Below are 13,971 nucleotides of genomic sequence, written 5' to 3'. Positions count from 1 at the left end.
CCAGGTGAATGTGTCCCTGCTCTAAGAAGGGGGGGTACTGTCACCCAGGGTGCAGACATCTGGATGGGGAGATTAATGTGGGGGTAAGGGGGACACGCCCTGACCTGGATGGCCCAGGCTAGCCTGATCTCGTCAGATCTCAGAAGCTAAGCAGGGTCAGCCCTGGTTAGTATTTGGATGGGAGACCACCAAGGAATACCAGGGTTGCTGTGCAGAGGAAGGCACTGGCAAACCACCTCTGTTAGTCTCTTGCCACCAAAACCCCCCCAAAAGGGGTCGCCATAAGTCAGCTGCAACTTGACGGCACTTTATACACACACAAAGGGGAACACAGGGACAAAGCTAGCCCTTGGCCCCCAAAATGGCCCAGTGGCCTGGGTGTCAGGGCATCAATTCCACTATACATGTTCCCGTACTTGTGTTCAGTGTTGCCCTTACATCTTGCCCCACTACTGCTTCCTCCTGCTGCCCATTGCCCTGCTCCCCAGTCCAGGGGCCCTCTGACACCTCCCCGACAGGGCCACCAGCAGTCCTTAAAGGGTGGCCATGTTGTGGAGTGTGGCACAGATTGCAAAGAGCTTGGCAACTGCCAGGGGCTGCACAGCCCTCTGGCCTCCTGTGTGATGGAGGCAATGGAGCTGCATCTTCAGCTGGCCAAATGCCTACTCAATGACTGTACGTGTCCAATGGTGGGCTTAGTTGTGGGCACCATGGTCTGGTGGCTCATCTCTGGGATACAGCATCAGCAGGTAGAGAGGAGGGGGTATCTACGCCAATCTGCCCAAGCACGCATTTAATTTAATTTAATTATTTCACTTCATTTATACCTCACTTTTTTGCCAAATTTGAGTCCAATATCATCTTAGAGACCAACAAGATTTCTGGGATAGAAGTTTTCAAGCGTCAAAGCTCCCTTGTTTATGTATCTGGCTAATTTTGCCCACAGTCAATCAACAGAGTCGAAGGAAGTGATTAGATCTACAAATATTGAGTTGGTGGGAACCTTAATACTCCATTGAGCCAACTCATAAAGAGTCAAGCAATGGTATCTAACCCTTTCCTGAACCTTGTTTGTTCAAGATGGATGACATTACTGGAGACCGCCCAAATCTCCAATGTGCACAGCAAAAACTGGCTGTACAATTTGGAGGCCGTGTCCAACAAACTAATTAGACAATAGTTCTAGGGAAACAATTGGCAACCAGTTTTACATACAGGTGCAACAACACTGCCCTGACCTAGCCAGATCTCATCAGATCTCAGAAGCTAAGTAGAGTCAGCCTTGGTCAGTATTTGGATGGGAGACCACTGAGGTATACCAGGGTCACAATGCGGAGGCAGGCAACGGCAAACCACCTCTGAACATCTCTTGCCTTGAAAACCCCACCAAGGGTTGCCTTAAGTCAGCTGCGACTTGATGCCCAAACAAACAAACAAAACTCTATTTCCAACCCCCCCCCCCCAAAAAATTGCTTGTAGAACTAATCTGGGTAAACAGGTGGCCAAAACAGCCAATCACCAATCAGATAAATGCCTATACATCTCTGGGAGAACCAGATGGTCACCTAGGGTATTGACAAAAGAAACAGAACCAATAAGACCACCAATCTGAGACTGAAATGGGGGAAGAAGCCATGTTAAAGAGTGGAAACTGAGCCAAAGGATACCAAATTCCTGGCCATATTGCGCATGCCAGTCTTGCTGAATACAGTGCAATTTATGATGTTAACTGGTAAAGACAACTTTTGACCTAACATCACATGACTACAGTTCATTGTATAGCAATGAGAATAGTAACATCTCAATAGCTTGAACTAATGTTCTTTACTGTGTTGTAAGCCTTTTGAATATTAGCTTTCTTGTTTTATTCTCCCTCACTGAGTCTGTTATTTTGAAGTATCCTTGCACAATTTTAATAAATCACTTTAAGCATATTCTTGTGGTGTTTCTGTCTTCAGGTTGGCTTCAATCTAATTCCAGTTCCTAGGCCTTGTGGTTACACCTACCAATTGTTTTGTGTGAAACTCATGCTGCAGGTGGTCTACCTTGCAGGAGTGACTTTCCTAGCTGTAATCCCAGGAATGTTGGAAGCTTGCCCCTTAGCTTCTAGCTGATTGGGTAGTGCAAAGGGGCTGGTGGCAGTTATGCTACTGAGATGTGAGGACTCATGCCCCAGCTGTTTTGGTAACTATATTCTGCCATATCCTAACAAGAACCCTTTGGACTGGAGCTTCTTGAACCCTTTGGACTGGAGCTTATTGAACAGCTAAGGAGAACACTATCAACACAGGCTGCATTGCATTTCAAACATTACATTTCTCTTCAATGAAACCTCCATATTGCCTGAAGGAAAATACAACCTTTTCAGTCCTCATCCAACCAAATGTGGACTTCAGATCTGATCAGTGCAAAATGAGAGAGAAGAAGAGTTGGTTTTTATATGCCGACTTTTTCTACTTAAGGGAGACTCAAACTGGCTTACAATCACCTTCCCTTCCCCTCCCCACAACAGACACCCTGTGAGGTGAGGCTGAGAGAGAGTGACTTGCCCAAGGTCACCCAGCTAGCTTCGTGTGTAGGAGTGGGGAAACAAATCCAGTTCACCCGATTAGTGTCTGCCGGTCATGTGGAGGAGTGGGGAATCAAACCCAGTTCTCCAGATCAGACTCCACTGCTCCAAACCACCGCTCTTAACCACTACACCATGCTGGCAGGAGATGGATGGGCCACACATAAACTGATGACACTGTACGCAAAGCTTCTTGACAACTGAACACAATGGTTCCACAAACATGTTATGCATCATAGGTGACAACATTAAAAGCCAAGGAAAGGTCAGCCATCTTCTAAGATCATCTGCTGATTCCAGCTCTCCAAGAACAAACGGAACAGCCGTAACATTGAACTAGGGCTTTTCTGCATTCTCTTTTTCCTTGCCTTGAATTTCTTGTTTCTTCAGTGTTTTTTAAAGTCCTGCACCTGTTTTGCTCCCTCTAGTGATTGATTTGATATCATACCAGTTTTTATGAAGAGTAAAAAGATGCTGCTTAAATCAGCAGGGAAACAAACTAGATTTAATCTTCTGCTATATCGAATCTACCACTAGAGGGAGTAAATACATGCCCATTGAAGAAACAGGAACTTCGAGATGAGGAAAACGAGAAAGCCCCTATATACTCCTTAAATGGAAATATAGTGTAAGAGAAGAAGAGTTGGTTTTTATATGCTGACTTTCTCTACCACTTAAGGGAGAACCAAACTGGCTTACAATCACCTTCCCTTCCCCCACAACAGACACCCTGGGAGGTAGGTGGGGCTGAGAGAGTACGACTAGCCTAAAATTACCCAGCTAGCTTCATGTTTAGGAGTGGGGAAACAAATCTGGTTCACCAGATTAGGCTTTGCTGTTCATGTGGAGGAGTAGGGAATCAAACCCGGTTCTCCAGATCAGAGTCCACCACTCCAAACCACCTGCTCTTAACCACTACACCATGCTGGCTCTCTTTAATAAGAGAGTTACTACTTACTAAAAGCTCCATGGCAAACAGTCCCTCCATTATCTGACCAATCTCATTACACTCAAGAAGCCAGGGGATAAACAGACTGGAAGTCACTTAAAGCTTGAAATCATCTGTAATACTTATGTGGCCTCTCCTTAAGGGGAGAAGCCAAAAACCTTAGTGACCTTCCGAAGTACAGAAAACCAGATATTGCCATAAACATCAAAGTCAGAAAAGGGACAAAAGTTGGCACAATACACCTTCCATAAATGCTGAAGGAAAATCCCCTCCTTCAAAGAGGCATTTGTAGATCACACACATTCTAGCTGTATCTGAAGAAGTGAGCTGTGGCTCATGAAAGCTCATACCCTACCAGAAAATATTTCTGTTAGTCTTTAAGGTGCTACTGGACTCTTGCCCTTTTCTACTACAGTAGATCACACAGTGTGAGCATTGATATGGTTTCTACCGTTTGGATTATTTTATGGGAAGCAAGGCTTGATCTTTCACTGAACCTCTTCCCACACTCTGAGCATTGATATGGTTTCTCCCCTTCGTGGATTCTTTATGGGTAGCAAAGGTTGATCTGTCACTGAAGCCTTTTCCACACTCTGAGCATGGATATGGTTCTTCTCCTTCGTGGATTCTTTTTTTTTTAAATAATTTTTTTATTTTCCATAATATTTTATTCCATCATTCCACCAATAGAAAAAAAATTATTTGATATTTTAAACAGACAAATAATATTGTTGATAATACATTATACTTTAAATTAAACAACTATTGACCTCCCCTTCACCCCCTTCCATCTAATATTAAAGCGTGTACTCTTTTGCATAACGATTCTAATCCCGATATTATATTATACCGTAAATTATTACCACTTCATAGACTTATATACCATACTTATATTTCATTAAAGTATATATTTCGTTATTAAAAAATTACCTATATATGATAATAAAAAGATTATAAAAAAGGATTAGATCAACGAATAACCTTTAAACATTCCCATTTGAAATTCATTTTCACTATAAATTCTCCATGCCTCCCATTCCCCAAAAAACTGTGCATTGTCTTTTTGATTTATCAGTGCTGTAAATTTCGCCATTTCTATCAGTTCCAGTATCTTTTGCTTTTTTGTCTGGTATTTCCACCATCTTCCATTTAGCTGCATATATCATTCTTGCTATCAAAAATGTTCTTTGAGTAAATATATTGTCCGGTACTATACTTAATAGCATCATCTCAGGTGTTTTAGGCACATTATACTGTAAAATCAACCTTATTTCATTATATATCATATCCCAAAATTTCTTAGCTTTTTCACAAGTCCACCACATATGATGAAATGAGCCTCTTTATTGCATTTCCAACATTTCGGTGACATTGATTTGTAAGACACTGCAAGTTTTTTCGGTGTTAAGTACCATCGATACATCATTTTATAAATATTTTCTCTTAATGATTGAGAGAGAATGGATTTCATGTCTCGTGACCAGAGTCTTTCCCATGTGTGTATGTGTGTGTAAAGTGCCGTCAAGTCGCAGCTGACTTATGGCGACCCCTTTTTGGGGTTTTCATGGCAAGAGACTATCAGAGGTGGTTTGCCAGTGCCTTCCTCTGCACAGCAACCCTGGTATTCCTTGGTGGTCTCCCATCCAAATACTAACCAGGGCTGACCCTGCTTAGCTTCTGAGATCTGACGAGATCAGGCTAACCGGGGTCATCCAGGTCAGGGCTCTTTCCCATGTATGTAACATTATATCGTGACCTAGCATCTGTGCCCAGCTTATCATAGTAGGTTTTATTCTCTCTTGCTCACGGTAAAGTTCTAACAATAGTTTGTACATCTTGGATATTAAGTGATCATTTGTATCCAATATAAGTTTTTGAAAAGTTGATTTACTTTTGGAAAATCCTGTTTTCAAGTCTTGAAGAAAAACAGTTTATTTGATGGTACTGAAACCAGGTTAGGAGATCCTTAACTTCATCATATTCTTTTAGTGAGCATTTTGTACCTTCCCATTTTAAAAGATCTTGATAAGTGATAAATTGGGCTGGTCTTAATGGGCGTAATGTTAACATTTCCTGCAATGAAATCCATAATGGAGTCTTCAATTCCAATAGGTGTTTATATCTGGTCCATATTCTATATCCGTGTTGGCGAACCTATGGCATGTGTGCCACTTCCGCCATGTGTTGCCCTCTCTGCCAGCACGCACGGTTCCTCCCAGCCGCTGGTCTTTCCGGCTCTGCCCCGCCCCGGATGGGGGAGGCTGTAGCCTAGCGGTTTCCGGTTCCCAGCATGCCTCGCGGTTCCCAGTGGTTTTTCTGTCCGAGGCAGGAGCTGCCTGCCTGCCTGCTGCCCCCGGAGGCCCTCCCTTGCCCGGCAGCGGCATCTCGGCGCTGCTCCATTGAAAATCCAGGGGCGTGGGAGGCGACTCCGTGCCAGCGGCTCCGGCACCAAGGCGCGCAAAGGGAGAGGAGGAGGAGGAGAAGGGGGGAGCGGGCTGAGCCAGCCCAGTAAGTTTGCCTCCTTCTTTCCCCGAGAGCCGGGGAAACTTTCTTGGGTGGGGCCGTGGCTCAGGGATCGACACGGACACATTTCTCCTTGCTCTGTGTCCCGGGTTGCCCACTTGTCCAGGCTCCCGGGATGTCCAGCCCTCCCTAGGCCCCAATGGCGGACCCCGAGGGAGGGGGGGAAGCCCGCAAACCCCCACTCACCGGGGAAGACGTCCGGAGAGGTGGCAAGCGGTCGCCTGCTGGAGTCGCCATCCCGTGCACAGGCGGATGAGCCGGGGGCCCCCACAGCTGCGGACAAGCCCACACATCAGCTGACGAGCGGGGAAAATGGCCTGGATGGACCACGCCCTGTAAGCCAGGTGCAGCAGCGGCCGCAGCGACCCGAGGTCCCCGAGATGGCCAGAAAGCCGGGGACCCCGAGGAACGCCGGCGAGCCCGCCTATCAGCTGGCTGGGGGGAGAGGGAGCATGGCAGAGGGGAAGGGCCCCAGGGCAACTACCGGGGCAACAAGGAGCCTGGCACTACCGCCGCAGGGAAATAGGCGGGGGACTGGGGAAGAGAACAGGCATGGGGAAGGAACGCCTGACGGAGGGAAGGCTCGCCCCAAGCAGGAAAAGCTCAGGGCGGGTGGGAGAGCGCGGAGAGGGCAAGGACGAGGGCCCTGCCCTCTGGGAAAAATCTCCAGACAAGGAGAGGAAGAGGGTAACTGGTGGCTATATGAGCAAGGTGCCAACTCAGGGCAAGTGAAGGGGTATGGGACTTGCTGGCACTCCACTTTAAAGGCATAATGAAGGGGGGGGCTTCTTCAAAGCTTCCCCTCATAAAACTGCTTGCAGACCAAGCTCGGTGTTGCTCAGAATGCTTGTGTGCGCAATTTGTCTTGGCTCTAGATATGGCCTTAGCAGAACATTGTCATCAATTAACATTGAAAATCCATTTCTCCCAAAAGAATGCATGGTGTGTGTGTGTGTGTGTGTGTGTGTGTTTACAAGACAGCTGGCTGCAAGCAGGCATCAAGCTGGCCTCCATACCTGGTAACTTTCTGGTGTCAAATCCGTCCCTCACTCTTTCTAAGACTGTCTCAGAAGAAGAAATGGAACTCCTGCCCCTTGCCACCTTTCAAGGGTCTGATTCAGTATAAGGCAGCTTCAGACTAACAGATGACCTGAGTGCTACATGTGTTGCTCTCAAACTTACAAAGTATGAGCCAAGGGTAGACAAATTATCAGCATCCACACAACAACAAAAATCACATTAATTGTTCAAAAGCATGCCAAATGCAAACTTTTACCTTTCAATAAAAAGTTGTTTGTATCATTGAAAGCTCTGTTATTGTGTTTTTCCTTTAAGGCAAAAGATGTTAACGTAGGAGTTGTTTTTTCTAAACTAAAACCTCAGTATTCAGGTTAAATTGCTGCATTGGCACTCAGCGATAAATAAGTGGGTTTTGGGTTGCGGTTTGAGCACTCGGTCTCTAAAAGGTTCGCCATCACTGTTCTATATAAAGATGATTTAACCCTATGTTGCTGAAATGATAAATAATTTTATCGTACCACAAATATCCATGCCAACCACTTATCAAACCCCTCCAAGTCCAGCAAACGCGTGTTAGTCAGTTCTATCCACTCTTTCAGCCATACTAAAGCAGCCGCTTCAGCATATAATTTAAAGTTAGGAAGTGCAAAACCACCCCTATCTTTTGAATCCACCAAGTATTTATAAGCAATTCTTGGTTTTTTTCCCTTGCCAGATGAAATTCAATAAGTCTTTCTTCCAAACAAGAATAATAGTCTCGGTAATATATTCATTTGTATTGTCGAAATATGACCAAGCAAAGAGAGTTTTTTATTTGTCCACGTCAACGTATCTTTCTTTATTTCTTCCCATAATTTAATATAATTGTTAGTGATAAAATCTGTATTCTTGGTAGAAATCCAAATTCCCAAGTATTTCACTTTACTCGTTTTCTCCCAACCTGTCTTATCTATAAAATCTTGTTGCTCTGCTCCAGAAAGATTTTTAAATATTGTTTGCGTTTTCTCTTGGTTGATATTAAATCCTGAAACGCCGCCATACAAATCCAATATTTCCTTCAGTTTGTTTGCAGATTGGTTGGGGTCATCCAGGATCAGCAAAAGGTCATCTGCAAATGCTCTCAATTTAAATTCATGTTTATTTTTAAACCATGAATGTCCCCAGATTCACGGATTTTACAACACAGGGTTTCCAAGACCAAAATAAAAAGTAAAGGAGAAAGTGGACATCCTTGTCTTGTCCCTTTTTGTATGCTGCAATCTTCTGACATTGATTCATTAACCAATATTTTCGCTTGTTGCTTCGTGTATATTGCATTTATGCCTCTTCTAAATTTTTCACCAAAATTCATTTTCTCCAAGATTTTTTTCATGAAGTCTCAAGAAACCATATCAAAAGCTTTCTCAGCATCAAGAAAAACAAAAGCTGCTTTATGTTGAATATTATGTTCATAATACTCGAGGGCATCTAAAAGTACCCTAAGATTGTCCTTAATTTGTCTTCCCGGAACAAAGCCCGCTTGGTCTTCATGGATTAAGTCTTTAATTAGTTTTTTAATTCTAGATGATAAGACAGAGGCATATATTTTGTAATCCACATTCAGCAACAAAATAGGCCTATAATTAGTTACTTTTTCAGGGTCTCTTCCAGTCTTATGAATCAGTGAAATAAAAGCATGTGTCCATGTTTCAGGAGATAAACCTGTATCCAATATTGTATTACAAATCATCAAAAATGGATTCATAAGTTGCGATTTGAATGTTTGATAAAACAGAGCTGTTATTCCATCTGGACCCGGGGTTTTATCTGTTTTTTGTTTGACAAAAGCTTCCTCTAGCTCTTCTGGAGATATTGGCACATCTATAGATTCTTGTTGGGCTAATGATAATTTTTTAATATTTTTAGAATGTAAATTTTTTTCCATCTTCTTATTTGATATATCATCCTTTTGATATAACTTAGTATAAAAATATACAAATTCTTTCTGTATATCTGTTGTAGTATAGACTGGTCCTTTTGAAGTTTGTATTTTGGCTATAATTCTTTTTTCAAAAGAGTCTCTATGTTGACTTGCCAAAAATTTACCTGGTTGATTTTCATGTTCAAAATATCTTTGCTTTGCATATTTCAAGTTTCTATTAATCTCTTCTGAAACCACCATATTTAACTGATGCTTAAGAGCATTTATTTTCCATAAAATAGTAGTTCTCTGGCTCTCTTGTGATTCCAAAGTAAGATCTTGTTCCAATTTTTGTAAATCCCAAACTATATTGTTAGTCAACTGTAATGGTTGTTTCTTCCGTGCCGTGTTTTTCTGGATCATAAAGCCCCTAATCACTGCTTTAAAGGCATCCCAAATTATATTTAAGGTGGTTTCTCCATTCATGTTTATTTCAAAAAAGTCCTTAATTAAGGTAGATAACTGTTTGGATTTTCTCATTTTTCAAAAGTCTATCGTTTAATTTCCATCTAAATGCTTGTCTATTGTTTCATTCAAAAGAGACCGGATTGTGATCGGAAAAAGTTCTTGGTACTATATGTACTTTACGCAACTGTGTAAAAATTGATTTACTTGCCCAAATCATGTCAATTCTGGAGTGTGAGTCGTGTCTTGCTGAATAAAAGGTAAATTCCTTAGCTGTTGTATTCATTGTTCTCCAAATGTCTCCATCATTTCCAATTCCACCATCATTTGAAAGAAGGTTTTTGGAAGGCTTCCTTCTTTATCATCTTTGGCTTTAGTTCTTTTATCCAAGGCTGGAAAAGTAACTCCATTAAAATCTCCCATCAAGAGGATCTGTTCCTCAGCTACTGAAGTAATCATGCAATTGTTTATAAAACGTAGCTTTTCCTTCATTTGGTGCATAGATCCCGACTACCAATGTTTTTGACCCAATATTTTTACTCTAATTATCACAATTCTGCCTTCCTCATCTTTGTAAACAAGTTCAGGATTCAAATTAGGTTGTGCATATAAAGCCACTCCTTTAGTTTTAGACGTTGAAATGAACACTTGCCCCAACATTTTTCTTTCCAGATATTTTTTTCGAGATGTGAGTTTCTTGTAAGCAAATTAATGTATTTTTTTTACAAAAGTTTGAAGATCCTTTCTCTTTTAATTTTTTCATTAAGTTCTTTTACATTCCATGAAATTACTTTAGCCATGGTGATTGTTTTTTAAGTAAATAGTCTTATAATGTAAGTCCTCCAGCTGCTTCCTGTAAAGATAGATCATCTTCTTCTTGTTGTCCTTGTTCCTGCTCCTCAGGAGAAAGATCCACTAGTTCTTTTCTGTACCTTCTCAGAAATTTTCCAACATCTGCTAGAGAGGTGATGGTAGTTCTAACCCCTTTATATATAAAAGTAAGTCCTTGTGGTAATATTCATCGATATTTTATTCCATTCTTCCTTAGCGTCGCAGTGAAATCTTTGTAGATGTTTCTCTTTGACATTAGATGTCGGGGAATATCTTTAAGAATTATTAGGCGGGTTTCTCCTACCGACATTGGAGTATCATAGTGAAGCTGCATGATGGTGTCCTTCATTCTAATGTCATAAAAGGTAATCATGATGTCTCTTGGCTTAGATTTCCTTAGTCTTGCTGGTAGAGGAATCCTGTAGATCCTATTTATTGCATGGTCCAAGCCTTGTTTATCTATTTGGGTTAGTTCAGCCAGTGTCTTTATAATAGTCTCTCTAGTATCACCAAGTTCTTCAGGCAGGTTACGTAGGTGAAGATTGGTCTCTCTGACTCTCAAATCCATCATGGCAAGTTGGTCCTTTACTGTATCCTCCTGGGAGTGTATTGAATCTGTCTCTCATGGCTTTCCACCTTCTTCTTTACATCCTTCTGTTCTTCTATCACCTTTTTCACTGACGTATCCATTGTCTTCATATCAGCTTTGATAGTAGTAATCTGAGTCTTCGCATCTTTAATCTCTTCTGTTACTGTATCTAATTTTTGATTAACAGATTGAGTGAAAGTGTTCAACATAGTAGTCAATTGGTCCATCTGCTTTGAAAAGTGCTCTTGTTGTTTAGACATCTGGTCAAATTGCTTTGCATTTGCTTCATTTTGTTTGGCAAACATATCTTGGATTTTCTTATCCATGGTTGTATTTTATGAGGGTTCTTTGGATTTCGATAATGCAGGGGAGACACTGTGCATAGATCCAGATCTTTGGCGGGGTGCAGACATTTACTACAAAGACCGCGTTTTTGGACTATTTTGAAAGGTGCTAAAAACTTTAATCTTGTAATGTGGGTAGTTCAGATCAATCTGTTTTACACATTTGCCAAAGAAAGCAGGTTTAAATACCTTAAATCAGCATAAAAACAGGGTTTTTAAGTTTAGAGTACCATCAAGTATATTGGACGCTCTAGGTCGGCGATGAAACCAGAAACAGGAAATTCACTGGAAATTGTAGGGTCACGGACCTTCCATCATCTCCTCTCTATGGTCCTGAGGAACTATTTAACTGCTGCACTAGGGAGACACACTTCTGGTCCTACGATGTATCCATCTCTTCCTGTCTCACCGTTCCTGATGTTGCGTGATTGGTTGCCACGAAGAGCAGTAAGTTTGTTTCCTAGAGATCTTCCGGTACCCAAGTCAGATCTCTCCAGTAAAAACGTGGCTGGGGGACCTGCTTGAGCTGGAGAATTGTCGTAGCCAGGGGGCGGGAGGAATCTATTTCTCCTTCCCCCTCCAACGTCGCTGCATCTAATTGGTAGATGTAATGTCTTTCAAAAGTCCCGTTTGTTTAGTCTACCCACGGATCAAATTGATAGAGTCCCTGCCAGTTTATCCGATGGGGGTTTTTTTGATTAAAAAGTTGCTTATAAGATGGACAGGGAGACGCAGATTTCTAAGGCGGCTTTATCAATCTTTCAAAGCTTCTATTTCAAGTTAAGATCAAAGGGTTCTTGTCACTTAGATTTTGGAGGGTGAGGTATTCTTCCCATTAATATAGTTCATTAGTTAGTAATAGGTAGAGGAGATCAGAGCCTGATGCCAAAGAAGTGCTCGCAACGATGCTTTCTCCCCTCGATGCCCACGGGACAGTGTCCAAACCTCCAGGGGACTTAAATAAGCTCCCTCAGAGGGTATGGGAGTCACACCGCTCTTCTCAGGCTGCAGGAGTTTTCCTGCTCCCCAGTCCACTGTTTAGAACTGGGTTGGAGTGTTTGAAGCACCCCAATTTAAAAGCGTTTCTTGGATTCCCTCGGGAGGACCCCGAGGAACATGGCGCTGAGACCAGCTCTCTACCGGAAGTCCGCCTTCGTGGATTCTTTTATGGGAAGCTGGGAACCTTGATTGAAGCATTTTCCACACTCTGAGCACTGATATGGCTTCTCCCCTGTGTGGAGTCTCTGGCTGGAAGAAAGGTGAGAACTTTGATAAAAGCACTTTCCACGCTCTAAGCATTGATACGGTTTCTCCCCAGTGTGGATTCTTTTATGGGAAGCAAGGCCTGATAGGTCACTGAAGCTCTTCCCACACTCTAAGCATTGATATGGTTTCTCACCAGTGTGGATTCTTTGATGGGAAGCAAGGCTTGATCTTTCACTGAAGGTTTTTCCACAATCTGAGCATTGATACAGTTTCTACCCAGTGTGGATTTTTTATGGGAAGCAAGGCCTGATCTGTTCCTGAAGCTTTTTCCACACTCTGAGCATTGATATGGTTTCTCCCCAGTGTGGATTCTTTTATGGGAAGGAAGCTGGCAACTTTGACTGAAGCATTTTCCACACTCTGAGCATTGATACGGTTTCTCCCCTGTGTGCTTTCGTTTATGGACAGCAAGGTTTGATCTGTCACCGAAGGTTTTTCCACACTCTGAGCATTGATATGGTTTCTCCCCTGTGTGGATTCTTTGATGGGAATAAAGGCGGTGACTTCGACTGAAGCACTTTCCACACTCTGAGCATTGATATGGTTTCTCCCCAGTGTGGATTTTTTTATGGGAAGCAAGGCCTGATCTGTTACTGAAGCTCTTCCCACACTCTAAGCATTGATATGGTTTCTCCCCAGTGTGGATTATTTTATGGACAGCAAGGTTTGATCTGCTACCAAAGGTTTTTCCACACACTGAGCATTGATATGGTTTCTCCCCTGTGTGGATTCTTTGATGGGAAGCAAAGGCCGAACTGTTACTAAAGGTTTTTCCACACTCTGAGCATTGATATGGTTTCTCCCCAGTGTGGATTCTTTCATGGGAAGAAAGGTGGTGACTGTGACTGAAGCACTTTCCACACTCTAAGCATTGATATGGTTTCTCCCCAGTGTGGATTCTTTTATGGGAAGCAAGTCTTGATCTGTCACTGAAGCTCTTCCCACATTCTAAGCACTGATGCGGTTTCTCCCCAGTGTGGATTCTTTTATGGGAAGCAAGGCCTGATTTGTCACTGAAGCTTTTCCCACACTCTAAGCATTGATATGGCTTCTCACCAGTGTGGATTCTTTGATGGGAAGAAAGGTGGTGACTTTGACTGAAGCACTTTCCACACACTAAGCACTGATATGGTTTCTCACCAGTGTGGACTCTTTTATGGGAAGCAAGGGCTGATCTGTCTCTGAAGCTCTTCCCACATTCTAAGCATTGATGCAGTTTCTCCCCAGTATGGATTCTCTGATGGGAATAAAGGTGGGAACTTTGATTCGAGCACTTTCCATGCGTTGAGCATTGATATGGTTTCTCCCCAGTGTGTATTCTTTGATGGGAAGCAAGGATAGAATTCGTTCTGAAGATCTTTCCACACTCTGCGCATTTGTGTGGCTTTTCATCTGTGCCCAGTCTTCCGGGTAAAACAAGGTTGTTGCTAATACTACAGGTCTTCCTATGCTTTGACAATTTCAGCACTTTCTCCTCCTTTCTTTTTTTTTGATGGGCACCAATGCTTGATTTAC

General features: G+C 42.6%; 1 pseudogene; it reads right to left on the bottom strand.

Moving 5' to 3' along the window:
* Positions 1-6,223: 6,223 nt before the first annotated feature.
* LOC130472952 (gastrula zinc finger protein XlCGF7.1-like) lies at positions 6,224-13,510 on the bottom strand (annotated as a pseudogene).
* Between the last annotated feature and the right edge of the window lie 461 nt (positions 13,511-13,971).

This window comes from Euleptes europaea, chromosome 1 (genome assembly GCF_029931775.1).
Source record: "Euleptes europaea isolate rEulEur1 chromosome 1, rEulEur1.hap1, whole genome shotgun sequence".
Taxonomy (NCBI): domain Eukaryota; kingdom Metazoa; phylum Chordata; class Lepidosauria; order Squamata; family Sphaerodactylidae; genus Euleptes; species Euleptes europaea.
This window is presented reverse-complemented; position numbering and strand designations above follow the sequence as displayed.